The sequence below is a fragment of the Aptenodytes patagonicus genome, chromosome 4, assembly GCF_965638725.1.
Source record: "Aptenodytes patagonicus chromosome 4, bAptPat1.pri.cur, whole genome shotgun sequence".
NCBI lineage: Eukaryota > Metazoa > Chordata > Aves > Sphenisciformes > Spheniscidae > Aptenodytes > Aptenodytes patagonicus.
The window spans coordinates 66112735-66131083 of record NC_134952.1 but is presented as its reverse complement, the minus strand read 5'-3'; the positions used below and the strand labels follow the sequence as shown (position 1 = coordinate 66131083).

Sequence of the window (18349 nt, the reverse complement as noted above, 5' to 3'; positions counted from 1 at the left end):
GAGGTCAGAGGTCAAACTTAATTTAGTGATCACCACTTACATCCCAATTTGGACTTTGTTGCTGACAGTCAAATCCTGACAGAAGATTTAGAATATATTACTAAATTTTTCTCTCTTTCCTATTTAAAAAAAAATCATTGTCATGTATGATGGGCTGTTTGATTTATGTGCCGTAGGGTCTCTAGGAAGTAATTTTACGTATAATATTTTTTGCCATTTTAAAAACTGCCACTATTGCCTTCACCCTGTTAGTTAAAGTGTTTACCTTCACCAGTGGATCATGTTCTCTCCTGCCACAGTTCAGCATTGCTCCTTTGAAAATGCCCAAGCAGTTCTAGCTTGAACCAGCTCCAAGTCTGCTTTGATCTATTCTGATCTCTTACCAGTTGTGTAATACAGAGCTCACACATAAATGAATCATTAGTCCAAAAGTAATCTTACAGTGAGGAAAAAACAGTAGTACTTGCACAAGGATTAGCAATTCAAGTGCACTTGATACACATTTACTCTGAAATCTTGGATATCATGACTCAGCTATAATTTTCAAGGCCACTAAAGCCTAACTTGATTATAGCTCTCCTCTTTGCAGTTCTCTCCAGTTACTGAAACTTGAAACCATGAAGAAGAGCATCTGGTCTTCTATACTAGCTAAACCCTTAAGAAAAGCTGCAGCATAACTAGCTTAGATAACAGTATCACTGTCAATTACACGGGACAGTATGAGATGTTCCTCACTACTGCAAAAGGGATTTGAGAAAGAAAAAGAGCAAAAGAGGAATGTGTGGCTTTATTTTCTTTTGATTAACACCACCAGAATCTAGTGTCAAAAAGCTTATGTTCCTGATACCATTCAAAATTTGAGCCGAGTTTTAATTTTCCTTTCATTCATTGACAAAAAGAACAAAGAACTAATGAGAGAGTAGCCTGATAGCCTCAGAACTATAAAAATAGACTGCACAGCACAAGGGATACATCTAGATTGTCTTTGTCTGTACTGTTTCCATGACCCCACCAAGTTCTGCTTTGCTGGTTAATTGGTATGGACTACCTGGTGTCCAGACTATTCAGATGAACAAACTATTGAGCCAACTAGCCAAGTCTGTACTAAGTTTCAGGTGGAAAAAGATGTGGGGCAATGTACATCTAAACTGATAGTGGGAGATGCAACCCAGGGCAAATTCGCCTTCCAACTGCCCACCTTCAAGATACAATAAAATGTGTCAGAAAGCTTCCTTTACATATAAAGAACTATTTCATTTTATAATTTTAACATTTGATAGCCATTTGGGGGGATCTTGAACTATTTTCCAAAAAAAAGTAAGAAGTACTTCCCAGGTCAGATTCTACCTGGTAAGTATGCTGGGCAGTTGATCCATGCATAACTGTGTTTCCAGCAAAATTTGCTGTAAAATTTATCCCACCACTGCTGACACCAAAAACTTTTGCTGTAATTTTCCTATTAACTGGTTTGTTTCCTCGAGCCTATCTTAGGTTTTTACGCCCTTTTGGTTTTCAGAGAAAACCTTAACAATGAGACCTAAAGGTAGCCTACAAGCTCACAAACAAAATCAAACAGCCTCTGAGTCTGAACATTTCACTCAAGATTTTTTGAATACTTCAGTTTTGACAATACTGCTTCATATGTGACAGTTTCAGCCGCATGTAATGTTGACAGCCAGAGATTTTTTTCCACATTAATGAGAAATAAAAGCTCAGAAATTAAGCTTGGGTGAAGTGGAGGAAAAGTCTGTAGTCCAGAAACTCAGCCTCCATCGAACCAGAGAAGTTTTCTACAACAAACCTAGTGCCACCTAAAAAAAAAATTAAATCAAACCTACAGAATGCAAATCTCAACTGGTGTAAATCATCCCATTCTTAGGGCAATCAACATAATTATGTAGAAGATTTGAGCCTATGCATGTAAGTTCAACTAACAATTGCCACAGCTACCTAAAAAAGCCAAAACCAAGCAGATATCCTTGTCTTTATTTTTTAAAAACCTCAAAAGAAAAGCAGAGAATTGCTCTATGGGTTTGTTAGATTGAGGAGTATACACCACCTTGAAATCACTGTTTTTAATGAAAGGATTTATAGATCATTGCCATTTGTACAAACATGTAGGTATTTTTTCGACATTATTCTGTAATGGAAGACATCTACCAGATTCTCTTCATGCAGCTTGACAGATAATAAAATTAATTTTAAGTACAACAGCAAATCAAGCATTCATGATGCCATAAAAACATCTATCTACACACTGAAGACTGAAATCTAACATAAAATTAATGCAGGCATTTAAGTAGCATTATGATTCACAATTAAGCCATGCAGATCTTTTTCAGGAACAGCTCAGAGAGGATTTTTGGGGGGGGGTTATTTCAAGAAAAGCAGCATTAAAATGTATTTTTCTTTTTTGCTTGCCTTTTTTTTTATGTTCCTATTTAAGGATATGAACCAATTTTTAAACACTACCTCTGAATTTTCTGAGGTAAATTATATACACAGTATTTGGACTAGGCATGAAGTAGCAAAGTTAAATGGTGAAAACCCACCAACAACAGTAACCACTTAGGTTCAGAGAAAAATTTGCTTTGAGAGTACAGGGACAGGAACATTTGGATACTATTATAGGTCATTATGTCATCTGGTTCTGATGTGCAACCAAGAAAAATCTTCACGCGCACTCTATGAAACACAGGGTAATTAATTCCTCCCTGCTTTCTGTTGTATTCTCTATTTCAATCCTAACAGTTTATAAAGCAAGAAAATCCTTCCAACCTTCTCCCCTCTTATGCAGTGTTGGCAGGTCAGAACAGAGAGCACTGACACCTGCTCAGCCAACAGAGAGCACTGACACCTGCTCAGCCCACCCTACACGCTACTCCAAGGAAAGTAACCCTACTAGCTGGATACCTAAGTGGAGTTAAATTTTTCCAGAAGCAAAGGCAGGAAGGAAGCAGATTAGGAAGTCTCTGTATCATATGCTGCATTGATCTAGATGAACTAGCTTGGGATAGTAGCCATGTTAACACAAAGCTACATACATGATAAATTACTCCAGAGTCTGCTGTATAAACATTACCTTTAGCAATGATTTCATATCTGCTACGAATCAGAACTTCTTATCAGGATGCTATTATATATTCACAGTACTTTCAAAGCCCCTGCAGTCTTACAGTGGGTTCACACAAGAAGAATTTTTTTTTTCCGGGATAGGACCAATATCTACACCTGACATCACTTTAAAAAACAAACAAAAATCCAGCATTTGTAATGCAGCCAGAACTTGTTCTTTATATTGAGCACCTAGAAAAGAGGTCATAAAACATGAACTGGGCAGAAAATGTTGAATTAGGGAACAGAATTTTTAACACAAAGAAACAATTTCTGTCTCAAAAAAAATCAAACTTCTGGAATACAGGAGGACACAGCAAGAGAAACAATGATTGCTTATCTTGCTCTCACTTTTCTTCACCAAATATTTAGCTAAGAGCCACTGAGGACAGAAGCCTTTGCTAGATGGATTTTTCCTGTCAGACTACTGGCTGTTCTTATATTCTTAATCTTCTTTAAAGTGATTAAAAACTGTAAGCCTGAACAATTCTGATTTTTATAAAACAAAGCCAGAGCTATTCAACATCCAGCAGCTCAAGAATGCCTATTTAATAATTACGTCTCCTCAAACTCATCATAGGTGAATTGCTCTTATAAATTTTGCCAGGAATTTAGAGCGTATTAAGAATGCACAAGTACTGCACCACGCCTGCAATGTTCACTCTCTTTTTGCCAACCTGCTACCACACAGCAGTCTGCATCCAGCGCAACAAGGATACTTCAGATGCTGTAGATGAGGCTGTGGATGTACGAGTTTAAATAACCTCTGGATAACCTCACCCTTCTGGATAGTCCTCCATCATGCATATTTGCCTTTGTCCTTTCACTTGTCTGCCACACTCCATCCCAACACACAATACTTAAGAGAGAAGGATCATGACATTAACATCATAATTGCTGCATTGCATCGATAACCCCGTACATGTGTTTCACTCGTTTTACTCCTTTTTTATAGTTGGGAAATGACTGCCCCAAGAGCTTAAAGCAGCTAACCTGATGCCTGTACAGCAGTTAGCATACCACTGCCTTGAGCCAACTTGACCTAAACCCTAGTGCAGTGAGCATGAACGTGATACGCAGTACTGCCAGTACTGCGGATGCTTCCCTCTACAAGAGCTATGTTCTTAACTCACAGTCAATGCTCCCCTTTCATTCTGATACAAACAACAGCAGAGGGAAGGTGAGCAAAGGAAAAGCTGATGGTCTTACACAGTATGTTCACGTTTCTGCTCCTGTTGACAGATTGTGATAAGAATTGTGCCATTTCAGCGAAGCCACAGAGGCGAAGGGCTCCGGAGCGGAGGATCGCTCCGGGGGACCTTTCCTAAACCGGCAAAACCGTGGCAAAACCCGCGAAGGCAAAAGCGTAGGGAGTGAGAGGGTGCCCCAGCCCCCCAACTCCCTGAGCCGGAGGAGGGAGCTCCTGACGAGCGTGGGTGGGGACAGGAGGGACGGCGGCCAAACCCCCCTCACATACAAGAGCAGCCCCCAGGGAGTGCCCCCTGGGAGCACGAGCGACCCGGAGCACGGCGAACAGGGCGTGGCGTGTCAGAAGGGCATGGCATGGCAGTTCATGAGGGAGGGCGTGCAGGGAAGCTAAGTGGGCGGGGCGCAGTCCCCCTCCTGGCTCTAGAGGCCAACTCAACTAGTAGTCGTTGGCCCTCCCAGAACAGGACCAGCTATGGTTTCCACTCGGCCAAAAGCCATCGCCAGAAGGAATGTGGTGACTCACATGGAGCCCTCACACAAGCGTACAGCTGTCCAGGTCACCGGCTGCAGGGAGTGCCTGAGCCTGTCACTTGTACCGGAGGGCAGCAGAGACAACACCTGTGCGCGGTGTGACCAGGTGGATGATCTGCTCGGCCTGGTGGCAGAGCTGAAGGAGGAGGTGGAAAGGTTAAGGAGTATCAGGGAGTGTGAGAGGGAGATAGATTGGTGGAGCCACACCCTACCATCCCTCAGGCAAAGGCAGCAGATGGAGGCTCCACAAGAAGCAGAGGGTCCCCTGCCCTCTTGCCACCAGGCAGAAGGAGGGGACCTAAGTGACAGGGGGGGAATGGAAACAGGTCCCTGCTTGGGGTGCCAGGTGAACCCCCGCCCGGCCTCCCTCACCTTCCCGGTTGCCCTTACACAACAGATATGGGGCCCTGGAACTTGAGGGCCAGGCAAATGAGGATGTAGACGAAGGTCCATCCAGGGGGTCGCCTAGGGTGAGGCAGTCAGCCCCACGCATTATGACTGCCACTGCTAAGAAAAAAAGGAGGGTAATTATCATAGGCGATTCCCTTCTGAGGGGAACAGAGGGCCCAATATGCCGACCGGACCCATCCCACAGGGAAGCCTGCTGCCTCCCTGGGGCCCAGGTCAGAGACATTACTAGGAAACTCCTTGGTCTGGTACGGTCTTCCAATTACTACCCGCTGCTGGTTATACAGGCTGGCAGTGATGAGGTTGCAGAGAGAAGTCCTGCAGTGATCAAAAGGGACTTCAGGGCACTGGGGCGACTGGTTGAAGGATCAGGAGCACAGGTAGTGTTTTCCTCTATCCCTACAGTGGCAGGGAAGGATACTGAAAGGAACAGGAAAACACACCTGATCAACACGTGGCTCAGGGGCTGGTGCCATCGGCGGAATTTTGGCTTTTTTGATCATGGGGAGGTTTACACGGCACCGGGCCTGCTGGCGACAGATGGAGTTCAGCTGTCTCACAGGGGGAAAAGGATTCTCGCTCATGAATTGGCAGGGCTTATCGAGAGGGCTTTAAACTAGTTTTGAAGGGGGAAGGGGATAAAACCAGGCTCACTAGAGATGAGCCTAGGGGTGGCGTGCCGATGCCGAGGGTGAAATCGATAGCCCAGCTCAAGTGCATCTACACCAATGCATGCAGCATGGGCGGCAAACAGGAGGAGTTGGAAGCCATTGTGCAGCGGGAGAGATACGACTTAGTCGCCATCACAGAAACATGGTGGGGTGATCCTCACGATGGGAGTGCTGCAATGGATGGCTATAAACTCTTCAGAAGGGACAGGCAAGGAAGGAGAGGCGGTGGGGTGGCCCTGTATGTTAGGGAGTGTTTCGACTGTCTAGAGCTCAACGATTGTGGTGATGATGATAAGGTCGAGTGTTTATGGGTAAGGATGAGGGGGAAGGCCAACAAGGCAGATATCCTGCTGGGAGTCTGTTATAGACCACTCAGCCAGGATGAAGAGGCAGATGAAGCGTTCTACAAGCAGCTGGCAGAAGTCTCTCAATCGCTAGCCCTTGTTCTCGTGGGGGACTTCAACTTCCCGGACATCTGCTGGAAATACAACGTGGCAGAGAGGAAGCAGTCTAGGAGGTTCCTGGAGTGTGTGGAAGACAACTTCCTGACACAGCTGGTAAGTGAGCCTACCAGGGGAGGTGCCTCGCTTGACCTGCTGTTTACTAACAGAGAAGGACTGGTGGGAGATGTGGTGGTCGGAGGCCGTCTTGGGCTTAGCAACCATGAAATGATAGAATTCTCGATTCTCAGTGAAGTAAGGAGGGGGGCCAGAAAAACCGCAACCATGGACTTCCGGAGGGCGGACTGTGGCGTGTTCAGGACGCTGGTTGAGAGAGTCCCTTGGGAGACAGTCCTGAAGGGCAAAGGGGTCCAGGAAGGCTGGACATTCTTCAAGAAGGAAGTCTTAAAGGCGCAGGAGCAGGCTGTCCCCATGTGCCGTAATAAGAACGGGTGGGGAAGATGACCGGCCTGGCTGAACGGGGAGCTCTTGCTGGGACTCAGGGAAAAAAGGAGAATTCACCACTTGTGGAAGAACGGGCAGGCAACTCAAGAAGAGTACAGGGATCTCGTTAGGTCATGCAGAGAGGAAATGAGAAAGGCAAAAGCCCAGCTAGAATGCAATCTGGCTGCTGTCGTTAGAGACAACAAAAAATGTTTGTACAAATATATTAATGAGAAAAAGAGAGCCAAGGAGAATCTCCATCCTTTATTGGATGCGAGGGGGAACATTGTCACCAAGGATGAGGAAAAGGCTGAGGTACTTAATGCCTTCTTTGCCTCAGTCTTTAATAGTCAGACCAGTTATCCTCAGGGTATTCAGCCCCCTGAGCTGGAAGACAGGGACGGCGAGCAGGATGAACCCCCCATAATCCAAGAGGAAGCAGTCAACGACCTGCTATGCCACCTGGACGCTCACAAGTCTATAGGGCCCCATGGGATCCACCCGAGAGTGCTGAGGGAGCTGGCGAAGGTGCTCTCCAAGCCACTCTCCATCATTTGTCAGCAGTCCTGGTTAACGGGGGAGGTCCCGGACGACTGGAGGCTTGCCAATGTGACGCCCATCTACAGGAAGGGCCGGAAGGAAGATCCGGGGAACTACAGGCCTGTCAGCCTGACCTCGGTGCTGGGGAACATTATGGAGCGGTTCATCTTGAGGGCGCTCACAAGGCATGTGCGGGACAACCAGGGGATCAGGCCCAGCCAGCACGGGTTCATGAAAGGCAGGTCCTGCTTGACCAACCTGATCTCTTTCCATGACCAGGTGACCCGCCTAGTGGATGAGGGAAAGGCTGTGGATGTGGTCTACCTGGACTTCAGCAAGGCCTTTGACACTGTCTCCCACAGCATTCTCCTAGAGAAGCTGGCGGCTCACGGCTTAGACAGGTGTACTCTGTGCTGGGTCAAAAAAACAGCTGGACGGCCGGGCCCAGAGAGTTGTGGTGAATGGAGTTAAATCCAGTTGGTGGCCGGTCACAAGCGGTGTTCCCCAGGGCTCGGGTTTGGGGCCGGTCTTGTTCAATATCTTTATCAATGATCTGGATGAGGGGATTGAGTGCTCCCTCAGTAAGTTTGCAGATGACACCAAGTTGGGCGGGAATGTTGATCTGCTCAAGGGTAGGAAGGCTCTGCAGAGGGACCTGGACAGGCTGGATCGATGGGCCCAGGCCAACTGCATGAGATTCAACAAGGCCAAGTGCTGGGTCCTGCACTTCAGCCACAACAACCCCATGCAACGCTACAGGCTTGGGGAAGAGTGGCTGGAAAGCTGCCTGGCGGAAAAGGACCTGGGGGTGCTGGTTGACAGCTGGCTGAACATGAGCCATCAGTGTGCCCAGGTGGCCAAGAAGGCCAATGGCATCCTGGCCTGTATCAGAAATAGTGTGGCCAGCAGGAGTAGGGAAGTGATCGTGCCCCTGTACTCGGCACTGGTGAGGCCGCACCTCGAATACTGTGTTCAGTTTTGGGCCCCTCACTACAAGAAAGACATTGAGGTGCTGGAGCGTGTCCAGAGAAGGGCAACGAGGCTGGTGAGGGGTCTGGAGAACAAGTCTTATGAGGAGCGGCTGAGGGAACTGGGGTTGCTTAGTCTGGAGAAGAGGAGGCTGAGGGGAGACCTTATGGCTCTCTACAACTACCTGAAAGGAGGTTGTAGTGAGGTGGGTGTTGGTCTCTTCTCCCAAGTAACTAGCGATAGGATGAGAGGAAATGGCCTCAAGTTGCACCAGGGGAGGTTTAGATTGGACGTGAGGAGAAATTTCTTTACTGAAAGAGTGGTTAAACATTGGAACAGGCTGCCCAGGGAAGTGGTTGAGTCCCCATCCCTGGAGGTATTTAAAAGACGAGTAGATGAGGCGCTTAGGGACATGTTTTAGTGGGCATGGTGGTGTTGCGTTGAAGGTTGGACACGATCTTAGATGTCTTTTCCAACCTTAATGATTCTAAGAAAAAGGCTCTTTTGCGAGAAACAGCACACAAAGAAATAGGCAGAGTCAACACACCACACTGACAAGTCTAGAAGAGGAAGCAGGCAGAATATTTCCCCATGTGGTTACAAAGTACTTCCCACCACTTTATATAATATGGGTTCATGTGTCATACCCATTAACATAGCTGAATTTACTGCTATCTTGGTCTCTTTTCCACCCTTCCGCTGGCACCATTCTCTGTGTTTTTTGTTATTGATTTAGCATTTCCACTTATTCTTCTGCAGGCTATTCAAATTATTTTAATACAACTCAAGTATCACACTGAAAAACTACTCAAAGGTTCAGAAGATACTTGTTTGACATTCTACTCCCATATTCTACAGCAGTAGTCCTGGATATTTTCCATAAGGTTGGGAGGGGAGCCTGCCAAATACTGAACTGTGCCAAGTAGCACAGAGTTATTTTTTCCATCAACAACTCAAAAAATACAGACACACACACACAAATATTTCATGTGATATGTTCACATGTCACACCTGGCACAGGGAGGTATTAAGCTTGTAAATTTCAATAAGCACAGACTGACATATGGCAGAATAAAAGCATTTGATCCATTAGTATTTCAAAGTGAAATTAAACAACTGGAGATACCCCAAAGACAGACATCTGCACCTGAATTTTGTAGAACAACTTCATTTTCACTTCTTAAATGCACAAATAGCTTGACTTTTCCTAGGCCAATCCAGGCTACTGGAGGAATGCTGACACACACAGAACAGAGGTATGTCCGTGTCTTTACAAGCATTCAGAAGGATAGCAAATCTTCACTTTCCAATTAACTCTAAAAATAATTTTGTAAGACTGTCAGTCCCAAACGTGTAAGAACCATGCCATATGCCCCCAAATTTCTGAGATACTGCTAGGGAATAATCTGCATGGGAGGGTTATGCATTTTTGAAGCCTCAAGCTTTCACATACTTGAGCTTCATTTTTTTCAGGAATAAGGACGAAAAGCCTACTTTTTATTAAAAGAAAGCTCATAGTTTCTCATATGTGTGCGACACTGAGCCTAGGGCATTAAAAACCCCAAATACCGCAAGAGTCGACAATGCTACATTTCAATATCATTTAATTAAAATAGTAATCTTACAGGCTGCAAGGATCAGTAAAGACAAACCGAGGATGGAGGGAGAAGGGATATCAATCAGAATGAGAAGTAACAGAATAAAAAAGAATGCTATCTGAGTTTAAAAGGGAGTGAAAATATCCTGCAAAACAATATCCTGAGGAGACCAAAAAAACACCAAATAAAGAAAAAATGCAAAGGCAGGAAAATTCCCTTTTATGGGTATTTCCAGTGAAGTTTATTAAAATAAAAGGTGATCAAGTGGTTAGACTGAAGAGTCTGTAATCCAAAGCAAAGATCTTGGCACTTTCTGTAAAAAAAATCCAGCCTTCTTGAAGAGTAGGGAAGGTAAACAGTTAAAGTGTTGACAATTACAGGTCACTTCTGGAAAGCCTTTGTTTGTATGTAGTTGATCACATGACAAATAGCTTTTGGAAATATGCTAAGGCAACAGTTCTCAAATGGGAAAAACGTTGCTCATTACATCGCCACCATCAATAACAGATAAGAAGTTTTTACATTTATCATATGCAGCAAATTTAATATAAATAGACTTTTTCTATTAAAGAAGGCAGAGGAACAGAACACACGTTTCTCAGAAAATTGTGCTCTGAGCTCCTCTGATACAAGTCTGGTATAACTATACTAAACTCATTGGAGCTATTTTACATTTACTTGGCTAGATGGAGTTCAGAATTTCTCTTTGTGCACTTAGCACTTACACAGGGATGAACATAAGAGAAACCAATGCAATGTTTCATAAAAACATGCAACTCCAGTTGCAAGATACCAAGCCAAGACTTTCTAAAGAAACATTTGAGGATCTTTCTATAAGTGCTTAAAAAAAAGTAAAAATTACTTTATCCCAGGTACTTTGTTCATCTGCATAGATATATCAAAGCCTCTCTCACATGATTTCTAACCAAAATTAGGAGCTTTACAAAACTCCCATCACCCATAGCAGTAACCTTACTTTCATGTTAAACAAAATATCCTAAGTTTTTTCATTACCTGCTCTTTTTTGTGATGAGTATTGGTAAGTATTTTTGTTCTCCAAATGCTACTTTTCCTGACCATTTTTAAAAGTTGTTTGACAGTTAATTTAACTTTGACAGTTATATGCTAAGTTTTAGACCTGGTTTCTGATTTCACATACAACTTCCACAATTATAAAGCTTGCATTTTCATAAACAGAAATGGCTGAAAGCAAAATACAGGTATATGTTCAAAGTGATTTTTGTCTGTTGAAATTATGTCAGTTGGGAGGAAAACTTCTCAAGCAACTCTCTACCTATGACATCTCTGAGTTCTTTTGATTCATATCATACACTGTTTATAAAAACCTGCTGTCTATTTGTCTTGATTACCCATCCTAAAATCTAAATTGGGAAGAACAAAGCTGGAGGAGATAACTTAGATGTGCATTGAACTGAGAGAGAAAGTACACTGAACAGAGCCATTGGTGCATGCTTCAAATACCACACAGCAATATCAATAGCTACAACATTGAGACAAAGACATCTTGGTAACCTGAGGGACAAATGATCAAGTTACACTGCTTGTAGACAGCAGTATCACTGTATTCCAAAATTAGCATTGCATATACTACTAAATGTAAAATTGCTAAGAGTGGGGATTATCATCACCCAGCTTCTTCAAAAAGATTTTTCTACATACACAGCAATTTTTAAAATGTTAATGGTGAGAGGAACTGAACTGCCATGACTGTGGGCTAATTGTATTAACATGTATACAACACCATAAAAATTCCACGCAACTTCTCTTTAGCAACTGTTCATTACGGATGTGTTGAAATCCTTTATTTGCACAACACTATCAACTACCATAAATCATATATAATTTCCTGTTGCCAGTTTATTTAAAACTCTCATTATCTACAACTAGCAGGTTACCTATATGCTCCTAAACACAGAAATTAAAAAAAAAAAATTTTAAAAAAAGGTATGGTTTTGGGCTTCATCATTAATTCAAAACTCACCCAGACCCATTCATATAAGAAAGGTTAAGTGTCACGGTTTTTAGAGCCCACATATTAAACCAAGATGAAGGCTGTCTTGCTAACAAGAATTGCCTTACGACAAATGCAATAGGCCTTAAAAGCCATGAGAAGTTAAAAATATCATAGTAGTAATACAGGGAGTTTTTTTAAGATCTACATAAATGTTTTGTTTCCATTGGATGTCCACAGTCAAGGATGTGAGCATCCAGACCAGGACTTTTCATGCCACAAATCACTATTCATGTCCAACAAATGGTTTCTCCCCTTGGGAATCCCCTTAGGTTTCAGCAGAACATGGAGTATTTCAATGGATGAGTAGGCACTGCTTTCTGCTACTTTCTCTCCCATTTCATTCCAGAGCAGAGTCAAATTGATATAACTGACACCTGTTCAATTTTTTTTCAGCAGCTCTACCAAGGATGAAAATGACATGCCATCGGAGCACTCATTTCATTACTGTTACATTAGCCACATATCACTACTGCCCACCAGTCAGTATGTACTATGTGTTTTCATCTGCCTGATCTACAAATAACAACCGAGTTATATCTCCTAATGAAACAGTAATAATATTTTAGTGACTTGGATCTACACCTTATTTGTGTAATAGCGCCAGGAATAAAATTTGACGCTGGCCACTGGTAAAGTTCAAATCATACAAGATCTGCTTGAAGTCTACAGATCAATTGGATCCGTGGCTTCTTTTTAAAGCTGTTGGCTTTCAGTTTATGCTGGTTATGGTGACTGCAGCTGACAAACATCTAGCTAGTATTAGGGGGAAAAAAAAATGAATATAAGCTTGTTTTGAACAGAAAACTGGTTACCTTCAAGAGTTAAAAGATTTCACAATAATTCTATTGTGATTACATGGGACATCTAAAAACAATTCCTCATCGCCCAAAGGCATACCAAAGCTATCCTAAAGGAATTGTCAGGATCAAAATGACTTATTATGTAAGAAATATGCATTGAAATTATTGGGAGACTTACAGATAGTTAAAAGCCACAGAGTATTTTAAAAAAGGCTATTTGCTTTTCATCACTATTCTCACAATTTATTTTCCTGTCCAAGGATAAAGAGATATATGTCAAAAAATTCTGTCAGGATTCCTCACAGTCTTCTTCAGTCATCTCAGAGAGAAACAAAACCACCTTTCCCCTTCCCCACCTCAAATCAAAAGAGATGCAAAGCATTAATTACAAAAATTGGTGTAAAATAGTGGCTATATCAAGCCCAGAACACTGCATATGTAGGATTCTTTTTTTTATTATTTTGCTATCTTCACACTTTCACCAAAACCATATTCCCAATGCGCTCCATCTGATACATGTACAATGCAGAAATGATACACTTGAAAAAGGCATTTATAAGACAACAGCATTATGCTCATGTGTACTAAAAATTACTACAAGTTGTAACTTTAATGTTCCTCCCCACCAAAAAAAATTAAAGAAAATCAGCATGCACTTTGGCATTAACCACTATTTTTTTTTGCCACGGAATACAATCTAATAAAATAATACATTGTTGACTCACCACAGCGCGTGCTATGTCTCATCTATAGGAAATGGTTCAAAGGCATCAACTTCATGCATGGGCTGCCATAGCTGATATTTGAGTCTGGCCTGCTGCTGGTACAGGTTTCTAATACTAGCCCTAAGCACAAAAAAAGAGAAAGAAATATTTGGGGTTTATTTTTCAAGTCTGATAGACACAGAAGAAGTTCAGAAAACTAAGCTAACCTGGAATGTCAGTACTTGCACATCATCTAACAAAGACTTAAGATTTTCCTCTGATAATACCATAACGCATCCAGTTACAGGCAGTATCGGTACCATAAATTTCCCTTCTTCCACACAAAGAAGAAAGGCTAGAGATAGAAAATAATGCAGAATGAAGTGTTGTTTAAATGGGAGAGAGGTGTCATGGTTTTTTTTTTGGGGGGGGGGGGGGGGGGGGGGGGGGGGGGGATAAAAATCAAGGCAGGCAGACCCTACTGCTCAAGAGTTCATGTTCAAGACAGTTCAAACTGCAACAGATGGCACTAAATCATAAAACTGTTCTAATTTTTTTTTTTTCCTAGCCTATCTTTCTCAGGTCAGATCTTCAAATTTTTCTTTGGAATAAGGAAGAACAGAAACTTTCACTGTAACAAGTTGAGATTTGTACACAGTCATCTGTCACTAATACCTGGGGATTTAAATTAAATTTGACTTGTGACATTATGAACAGCTTTAAAAACTGTGCGATATGGATACATATTGGCATAAGAAAAGGAACTGTGTGATATGGATACATATTGGCATAAGAAAATGCCTGTGAATTACTGCTATTTATCAAATTAGCATCCTCTTAAAAACAAATAACAAAACGTGACAAAATATGTTCAACTGACAAAGCACTTGCAGTTAAGAAACTTACAGACAACCTCAAGAAATGTAGTAAAAAGCAAATGTTGTGGTATTAAGACAGTGAATGAGAGGAGGGACAGCCAAGCATGTACCACTCCGGTGTCTAACCACTGAACAAAATTAGGTGACTAATATTAAGCAGAAGGTTTGGGCAACATTTTCTTACCACTGTTTCACAACACGTTTTCAAACAGCTCAGAAGAGAAGTGAACTAAAACTTTGTACTAAGAATAGAAGATTAAAAATCCTTATGAGAAAACAACTGCGTAACCAGAGAGGGCCCACTACACTTCACTGAACTGAGACAAGAGTTGCACATACTCAGGCTCACTGTAATCCCACTTCAAATAACAGTTCCTAATTTCCCGGGTTATCTGACCTCTTAGTGTAGAATCCTGGTGAAGCAGCTATTGACTTGACTGGAAGGCTCTTCTGGACCTCCAACTTTAACTGTTTATTACAATGTAAAAAGCTGACAGCAGTCCTGGGAGACTAAAACACCCAAAATTTCCCATGTCACTACTGTGATGTGAGCAAGGGTCTGCACTCATGCAGTCATCAACCTCTTCTTTTCCTCGGACATGCAGCATTTTTTCTTTTAACTGGTACCCTTTTATGAGGGTTAATTTTTCTTGCAAGTGGCCCTCAAAACAGTAAGCGTGCAAGAATCATAGAAAAGGGTAGCAGAATATGAGCATTGGAAGCCAAGTTATATTTATATTCAGTATTGTGGTCCAGTGAAGTCTCTCTCCTTTTCTCCTGATGACATAACAGAGCAGCAACTGCAATCACTAGGCTTTTAGGTCATAATTTCTAGTAGTGCTATTATAAGCTCAAAATGTAACCAGTGGAATGGGAGGGGCTATGGGTATAGAATGCTTGCCATAAAAAAAAATTAAAAACTTACTTTGTTTTGAAAATTTAATCAATAAGATGGTGATATTTTTTGTTATTCAGGAATTGTCCAAAGAACGGGGTAGCTTCTACTGAACAACGGTATAAGAGATAACCAATTTTAAAGCTGGGAACCTTTCTCTAAACGCAGCTTTTCTGCCTTCCAAATCTTAATAAAACTACAATGTCATCTGCAAAAGCAACGCTAAAACCCTCCTCCTTTGGGCCTGCTTTAGCTCTCCCTTCAATTGCACGAGTTTTGCAATGTACTGCAAACTACAAGTGAGCTTTATGACATTCTCCAATACCATGGTAGGGAAATTTTGATAGCTCTCCCTTTGTTTTCACAAGCCAGATCTGGTACTGTAACACCGCTGGAAGATATTTTGTCTTACAATTATTGATCCAGTACTATTAAATCTCTAAATAATGACTGCAAACATGCCAACCACTGGGGTGGCACACATACATTATATGTGTACATATATGTACACATATATACATATACATATATATGTATATACATATAATTATACATACACATACCCACCAGCGGGGTGGGGGGGGAACCTACAAGGAAACACTCATCCCCAAGGTCTGGTCATAAAAAGGCCCTTCAGTGACACACATATTTCTAACAATGAGAGGGACATTTTCTAACATCAAGCAGGCAGACAGGCAGCTGAAGGAAACTTATTTGTCATGTTAAGCAATTTTTGTCTTTATCCTATTTAGGAACATCCCTGTAATCCTAATACTCCTCAACAAAATCATAATTACAACAGCACCCTGACAAATTATGCGTACTCTGAAACAGCAGGAGAGAGCAATGCGCAAGAGTGCAGTTTACCGAGAGTCAGGGAGAAAGAATATTGTTTAATGGCTGAGGTCAAATCACCTTTGTCATTCACATCTGCATCCCCGTAAGAGAAAGTCATTAGTTGAGCTAATTGAAAAGGTTATTTCTATGCTACCTTTCCTAGCAGAAAGAGTGAGCACACAGCAGAAGCACCACAGAAGAAAATACTACTCCAGAGCGTTCCTGGCTAGTGACTACAGAGCAACGTTCTGAAAGAGGGTTAAAATACCAGAGGTTTGGTGCACTCCGCTTTCCCCAAGGCACAAGAACCAAAGATAGCTTACATGTGGGCAAAGACAAACAGCCCTGTGCAGTACCAACACAATCCTATTCTATCTTAACCTTTCTGTTTTCTGAAGCTGGCCTTGCCTGACAAGCTCTGCGTCCTCCAGCAAGCTGATTTCAGGCTTCTCCTGATCATTTACAATATACTCATTTGCATTTTCCTCCCAAAAAATTTCTACTCTATGCCATCGTTTTCTTCAAAATCTGTATTTTCATATAGTGTTGGTTTATCTTTAAACAAGTCTCTGGCAAAACTCACAGTGAACGTATCAGAGGAGGGGAAGGCTGCATTGAGGGTATCATGAAGCTATGCAGCAAAAAGAACCCATGTAAACAAGCTTACAATCACTCAGTACACGAATGGTGTGAAACATGCCCATCGTGGTTCACTGGAAGCAGTGCCTGCTTATTAAACAATGCTGTAACACTTAATTATCCAAGTCAAATTTGTATTATTTCTAATAAGGCCTCTCTACAGTAAAAAACAAACCCAACATTTCTTCCTGTAGCAATAGCTTTTCTGCCAGAAGATTTCCCTGCAAAGCAACATTGATTTCACTGCAGTGTCTACAGATTGTTAATTCTCTTTTGCAAAACAACTGGCCTGCAGCGTGCTGTAATCACTTCTCCTAAAAGCTCTTGGTGGTTCTGTAAGACCCAATGGGCTGAGTTGTTCACTTGCATCTGAGAGTAATGCAGAAAAGTGATGATTACCTTAGAAGACCACTTTCTTAAAAACAACCCCCACCCCCACATCCAACACAGTTTGTCAAACACTCACTTCTCCCCACACATACTTTTTTTTTTGGCATTCAACCACTTTGCAAAAGGCCAAGACTTCTGTCCTCTGGATCTTCTAGTTGCTTATCATTATCCTCTTTTCTTTTTTATTTTTACAAATTCAGATTTTATATGGCTCTGTATGGACTATGTAACCCACATAACGTACTCATTTCTACTGAATTGCAAGCCAAGACACCTCCTTCCCCCAAAAGCTCCCAAGCAGCTTTAGAGGTGATGAGGCTGAGTAAAACACTACTGTTTACATGAGCCAGCTGGTAAAGCAGTATCACACTCCTGTCCATGATGTGCCCCTGCACTGCTCTCACAACCACCGGTCACCTAAAGCGCCCAAACAGAAAAGCTTATACACACCCGAACACAGGAAAACGATGGTTCTCTGGCCACAAAATGTACAGCTGCAGCCTTCTTGCTTCGGTTAGCAGTTTACTTCATTAACCTGTCTCTCCCTCTCCCCCATTTTTTTTAAACAGCAATCAATATTCATCACCCCACCCTGCGAAAGCAGTTAGTCATAGAATATTAGCATCAACCACCTACCATTCCGTGCTTGCGAGCTATTCTCGTCCAGAAACCTTTCCCCCAAACTGCGACTTTAGGTGGTATTTTTAAATCACATTCCAAACAGTGCCGAGGAAAAGATGGGCTATTTATAATAATAATAAAAAATAAAAAGATGGGCAGTTGGATTCAAGCTAAATCACCATTCTCCTTTAAAGAACTAAATAAAAGCCTGGGGGGAGAGGGTAGAGAAGAACAGAAAAAGGGGAGGCAAAATGTCTGATAATAATGAAATAAAAGAGGAAAAAAAGAGTGGCTTGCTGAATCACGCTCTTTCACTGCCTGGAAACCATTGTGCAGCGTGATGCTGGCTGTACCATTGTGGAACCTACCAGAGGAGACAGGCAGAGAGCTTGGGGAATGGGGCTGCTATGGCAACTGAAAGGAGCACACATGACGTCAAAGCACACAGAGGTCTCGCAGGGGGAGGGAGAGAAAAGTCTAATCTGCAGCCACAGCTATGGTATCTCCTGGTGAATCAGGGGATAGAGCAGACTGCAAAGGGAAGCTGAACAGTCTCCTGTAGCATTTACCAGCAGCAGCAGCAGCTCAGGCATCTGCAGTATCGGGGAGCTGGTCAGTACAGAGAG

General features: G+C 42.4%; 1 protein-coding gene across 6 annotated transcripts in view; it reads right to left on the bottom strand.

Moving 5' to 3' along the window:
• The window catches only part of MAPK10 (mitogen-activated protein kinase 10), a 179067-nt gene extending 160992 nt beyond the window's left edge, over nucleotides 1-18075 (bottom strand). For 5 of the 6 annotated variants that reach the window (XM_076337018.1, XM_076337026.1, XM_076337020.1 and 2 more), the window contains exons 1-2: nucleotides 17739-18075; nucleotides 13485-13604 (exon numbers count right to left, since the gene is read on the bottom strand). The gene's annotated coding sequence lies outside the window, so the exon portion shown is untranslated. Of the gene's footprint in view, nucleotides 1-13484; nucleotides 13605-17552; nucleotides 17598-17738 lie in introns of those variants that run through there. The other variant, XM_076337019.1, reaches the window with a different exon arrangement.
• Nucleotides 18076-18349: the final 274 nt, after the last annotated feature.